Source organism: Dipodomys merriami, unplaced genomic scaffold (genome assembly GCF_024711535.1).
Source record: "Dipodomys merriami isolate MVZ:Mamm:240054 unplaced genomic scaffold, mDipMer1.0.p SCAF_28, whole genome shotgun sequence".
Taxonomy (NCBI): Eukaryota; Metazoa; Chordata; class Mammalia; order Rodentia; family Heteromyidae; genus Dipodomys; species Dipodomys merriami.
In genome coordinates, this window is record NW_027204270.1 from 5,002,969 (window position 1) to 5,008,968 (window position 6,000).

Consider the following 6,000-nt stretch of genomic DNA (forward strand, 5'->3'; position numbering starts at 1 on the left):
GTCAGAAGTAACAGTAAGACTTAATTGGTCTCTTTTTTAATTTCTGTGATGTGCGTGGCATTCGTCACCGTCTTGCACCCTTTGTTTTTTCTTCCTTCTTTTAACCCACATCCTTGGGAAGATCTGAAGAATTTTTCTAGTTATGCAACTTTGCCCAGTGCTGGCTGTCTGTGGGTATGGGAGGGAATGTGGGGGTGGGGTGGGGGCAGCGAGCATTCTCCAAGATTGGTTCCATTTTCTCAACTCCCCACCTAACTTTATCCTGAGTATTTTTAAGCACAGGGGAAGCAGGACAACTAAAACAGCGAGCCCGTCCCCCAGACTTCTTCATTGTTGCCATTTTCAGTGCTGTGTCTGTTCTACATGCCCCAACAAAAATCCTCGACACAATATAGTTCTACCCTTAAATACTTTGGCAGGTACCTGCAATAGATAAAGCCTTTATTGTTATCAGTGTGATTCCAGTGCCCCTAATTGAATGAAGACAAGTCATTGGGTAGTCACTGCAACGCTGGGAGCGGACTACAGTGAATGTCCGGAGCCTGCTATTGGCCAGCAGAGCTGGTGGTTAGAGAGGAAGGACATACTGCGATCTATGGACACCTATGTGCTGCTCATTCAGCTTCTCAAATCTCATGAGATTTCCTCTTGGGCACCTCTCACCGGGGACACTGAGCCAAGGATCTGGGCCCAGCTGCCACAAGCCGACAGCACAAACCCCTCCAGTCACTATCTACCCAGTCATTGCTCACAGATCTCCCTGAGTTTTTAACAGTTGATTTGTTCAGTGTGGAGTCGAAGCAGGACCCACATGGCCTGTGATGGCTCTCTCTTCATCTAGAATGTCTCCTCCCCCTCTTTTCCCATGACTGGGTTTGCTAATAAACCTGGGGTGTCTGTCCTGTGGCAACTCCCCATACCCCAGCTTTGGCCAACCCCAGGCTCCTGATAGATGGTAGCTAGAGGCACATAAGACATTGGGGGGTGGGAGTGGGGGCGGGGGAGTGGTAAGAGGGCCCGCGGCACCTCAGCTTTCAACTGCCTCTGGACCCTGAGCAACCCCTGTGTTGCAGGCTGTTGTGGTTGGGAGTAGCCAGGGAGCAGCCTGCCGTCTGTCTTGCCCACAGCTCTGTTCTCCTAACTCCTGGGTACGCATGGTCCATGGAGAGAAGAAAGGCTGATGGATGGATCTCATTGATAGACTTTCAGCCACCATCCACACCCCGTGCGGCGAGCTCGTCCGTCCCCACCTACCTTCATAGCCAGTTCTCTGCTCTCCCTGCAGCTTGCTGAGCACACTGCGCACCCTGGCACCAGTCTCATTGTGACATAGATCCACCATTTGGTTGGATTAATATCTAGCAGGGCAAGACCTCCCCTTCTTGCCGCTGGTGGGAATCAGGGCCCCACTCGCCTAGGTCAGAAGCATGTGATCAGCCCCCCACCCCCAGAAAGCCCCCACCCAGCACCCACTGTGGAGTCCCTGAAGACTTCCACTTCTGTGATTTCTTTTTATGACCTTAAACTTTTATAATCTGGATATATTGTCACAATCCAAGAATATGGGCTAGGTGTGGTCACTCATACCTATAATTCCAAATACTTGGGGGGAAAGAACAGAGAGTTGTGGTTTGAGGCCAACCCTGGCTAAAAATTTAAAATAAAAAGGGTTCACAAGGCCCCAGTGCAATGGACAAGCCTACATGGTGGTATGCTATGGGTTTGTAATGCCAGCTTCCCAGGAGGCACAGGTAGGAGGAATGAAGTTCAAGGCTTACCCCAGGTACAAACAAAACCCATAAGACCTTACTTGAGAAATAACTGAGACAAATACTGACTGTAGGTGGGCTCATTTGGTGGAATGTCTATCAAGCACAAGGCCTCGGTTCAAACCTCAGTACTGCCTGAATCCTCCCTCTATCACCCGGCAGTAGTGTACTCTCCAACTTGGGATGGACGTCCTTTTATGTGAATGCTTAGTACAGAATTTGATGGGAGGACCACACGATCGATCACAGTGTGGATCCTTTGAGGATTCTCATAGAAAACAATGGAAGTGCGTTTTTTAAAATACTATTTTGTTGTTGTTAAGGTGGTGCACCCAGTCGGGGAATGAGTACATTTCTTTTCGGACAATGTCACCTCTTCCTTTGCTTTCCCCCATAGCTCATTTTCTACATAGTGTCTACTGAGTATCATGCCTGCATTTGTTCATCCATCCTCCATCCATCTCTGCGCCCCTTTGAGTCCCTCAAAAGACAGAAAAAAGAACAAATAAAACAAACAACACTACTACCACCACCACCAGTAGCAAACAAACCCATGTTTTCATTTCCTGGAATTCATTTTAATAAATAGTATTTTAAATATTAAGAGGCATTATCCCTTTGGGTCCTCCCCTAAGAGCATCCTTCTTTGGTCTCACTATGTGTGAGTGTCTAAAGACCTGTATAATTTATCATGTCCCAGTATATTTTAGATCTAGTTTCCTCATATGAGAGAAAACATGTGCCCTTTGTCTCTCTGAGCTAGGCCTACCTCACTTAACATGATTTTTTTCTAGGTCCATCCATTTTCCTGCAAATGAAGTAGTATTATATTTTTCTAGTGGATGAGTAAAATTCCATTGTGTATAGGACATACCTTTTATTGCCCCACTCTTCTGTTATAGGTCATCTGGGCTGTTTCCATAATTTGGCTATTGTGAATAGTGCAGCAATGAACATGGATATGCAAGTGTCTTCATGGTATCTAGGCTTGTGATGTTCTGGGTAGATGCCCAAGAGTAGTGTGGCTGGGTCATAGGGAAGTTCTATCTTTAGTTGTTGAAGGAATCTCCAAACTGCCATCCAGAGTGGTTACACTAGTTTGCATTCCCACCAACAGTGCAATAAAGTTCCTTCTTCCCTACATCCCCACCAACATTTGTTGTTCAATTTCTCAATGTTGGCTAATCTAACTGGGGTGAATGGAATCTCAAAAATGTTTTCATTTACATTTCCTTTATGGCCAGGAATGTTGAACCTTTCCTCATGTATCTATTTACCATTCTTCTTTCCTCTGAGAAGTCTTTCTTAAGCTCCTTTGCCCATTTATTGATTCGTTTATTAGATTTAGGAGAGGTTACTTTCTTGAGCTCCTTGTATATTTTGGATATTAGGCCTTTGACAAATGTATTGCTGGTAAAGATCTTCCCCCAGTCTGTTGGCTGTCTTTCTAGTTTAGTAGCTATGTCCTTTGCTGTGCAGAAACTTTTTATTTTGATGGTCCCATTTGTCAAGTCTCTCTCTTATCCGCTGGGCCCCTAGGACTCTTTTCAAAAAGTTTCTGCCTATCCTATAAGTTGTAGTGTTTCTCTTACTCCCTCTTGTAATATTTTCAGAGTTTCAGGTTTGACATTGAGATCTTTGATCCACTCTGAGTTGACATTAATGCCTGGTGATTAAATAGGGATAAATAGGGATCCACTTTTAGTTTCTACATATGGATGTCCAGTTTTCCCAACACCAATTATTTAAGAGGATGTCTTTTTTCCACTGATTATCTTTGATTCCCTTGTCAGATATCACATAATTGTAAGTACTGTATATGTCTTTATTTCGGGGTGTTCTGGTCTGTTCCATTGATTTGGGGGCCTGTTTTGGGGCCAGTACCTAGCTGTTTTTGTTATCATAGCTATGTTGTAGAGCGTGAGGTCTGGTATTGTGATACCACCCCCATTGCTTTTTTTTTTTTTGCCTAGAATTGCTTTGGCTATTTTTTCATATGAATTTTTGGATTGTTTTCTCTTGCTAAAGAACATCCCTGGAATTTTGATGGGGATTGTGTTAAATCTGTAGATTGCTTTTGGCAATACGGCCATTTTTGCAATATTAATTCTACCTCTCTATGAACATGGAAGGTCTTTCCATTTCATGATGTCATCTTCAATTTCTCTAGATTTATTTTGGGGAGGGGGTCAGTTGTGGGGCTTGAACTCTGGGCCTGGGTGCTGTCCCTGAGCTCTTCAGCTCAAGGCTAGCGCTCTACCACTTGAGCCACACCACTGCTTCGTTTTTTAGTGGTTAATTGAACATAAGAGTCTCACAGACTTTCCTGCCCCAGCTGGCTTTGAACAGTGATCCTCAGATCTCAGCCTTCTGAGTAGCTAGGATTACAGGCATGAGCCACCAGCACCCAGCTTTTCTCCAGATTTTTATAGTTAACAATGAAAATGTTTTTGAGAAGGACTCATAGGTAAGTGAGAATCATCTAGGGGTCAGAGCTGAACTTGGATTTTGACAGAAGAATATACACTGAGAGGAGACAGAGGTCTGCTCAGGAAGCCAGGTCCAGCTGATGGGGACCACCTGGGTCTCACAGGAGAAGGGACGGCAGGTCTCAGGGATATGTGGAACAGGTGTGTGTTAGGGATGCTGAGTTGGGATCTGGGTTGGAGCTAGTATGGCTTTTGAAGTCTTACAACTCTGCCTCTTTCCACACTGTGCAACACCCATGCTTTGGAGCTGGGATTTCCCCAGGTTTCTCAAAGAAAAAGAGATACTACTCAAAAAGGCAATTCAGGGCTGGCAATGTGGCTTAGCAATAGAGTGCTTGTCTAGCAGGCATGAAGCCCTGGGTTCAATTCCTCAGTACCACATACACAGAAAAAGCCAGAAGTGGCGCTGTGACTCGAGTGTTAAGAGTGCTAGCCTTGAGCAAAATAAGCTGAGCTCAAGCCCCAGGACTGGCAAAAAAAAAACAAAAAAAAAAAAACAAAGGCAATTCAGAGGCTGCTTGGATGGTGGATGAACACAGGACAGTGAAAACCTGGAAGTCTACCACAGCTGGTGTTCAGGTCTGGCCTCTCTGTCAGTAGCAGATGAACAGATTCCTCTTAGTATGAAACAGTGTATAGTGTCTGGACTTAAAAATAGGAAGAATGTTGCCTTACGTTGATGGCTCACATCTGTAATCTTAGCTACTCAGGAGGCTGAGATCTGTGGATTGTGGTTTGGAGCCAGCCAGGGAAGGAAAGTCTATGAGACTCTTATCTCCAATTAATGAGTAGAAAACCAGAAGTGGCGCTGTGGCTCAAAGTGGTAGAGTGCTAGCCTTGAATGAAAAAGCAAGGGACAGCACCCAGGCCTTGAGTTCAAGCCCCAGTACTGGCACAAAAAGAAAGAAAGAAGGAAGGAAGGAAGGAAGGAAGGAAGGAAGGAAGGAAGGAAGGAAGAAAGAAAGGAAGGAAGGAAGGAAGGAAGGAAGGGAGGGAGGGAGGGAGGGAGGGAGGGAGAGAAGGAGGGAGGGAGGGAGGGAGAGAAGGAGGGAGGGAGGGAGGGAGGAAGGAAGGAAGGAAGGGAGGGACGGAGAACTAAAACCTTGAACTTAAAGGAAATGCTGGTCTAAAACTCAGTTTTATAATCAATACCATGTATGGCCGGCATGTAGGATATTGGACTGAAGTATTTGTTTCTAATTTCTCAACTTTGCACATTCCGATGATGGATTTGTCATCCTTCTTCGGCAAAGCTCAGGGCGGGGGAAATGTGGTCATTTGAGTTTTGAAACCCAGAATCTTGTGTTTCTACAGCTGTGGTGGGTTTCCCAGCTCTCGGGAGGACTGCAGGCTTCGTTCGCGTTGGCTAAGGGAGCGCATGGCTGATTTCTGGATCACAGGAATTCCACTTCCCTGAGCAGGACAGCTGAGTCCAGCTAGGGGCTGGGGACCAGGCAGCCAACTGTTAGAGATGACCCTTCAATCTGGGGGGGGGGTGGCAACAAAGGGACTTGGGAGGAAATGATGTTTGTCATGGTAGACCAGACGTTCACATCATGGAAGGAAGAAAAATGCTTCCATTGACTAGTTGTTTAAAAAAAAAAAACCACACAGTTATTAAAGTATTTTTCTCTTTTTACTCCCAAAGTCTTCATGACTCAGTTCCTCAGTCTGTGGGTTGAGTTGACCGTAACAGCAGCTAGTACATACTTTAAAATGGTTCTTGTCTTATAATTTGCCTC

The 6,000-nt window shown here is 45.3% G+C and overlaps 1 long non-coding RNA gene across 1 annotated transcript in view; it reads left to right on the top strand.

Moving 5' to 3' along the window:
- LOC138837941 (uncharacterized) overlaps nucleotides 1-5,770 on the top strand; it is a 46,829-nt gene extending 41,059 nt beyond the window's left edge. The window contains exon 3 of the long non-coding RNA XR_011375518.1: nucleotides 5,573-5,770. This is a non-coding gene — a long non-coding RNA (uncharacterized lncRNA). The remainder of the gene's footprint in view (nucleotides 1-5,572) is intronic.
- Nucleotides 5,771-6,000: the final 230 nt, after the last annotated feature.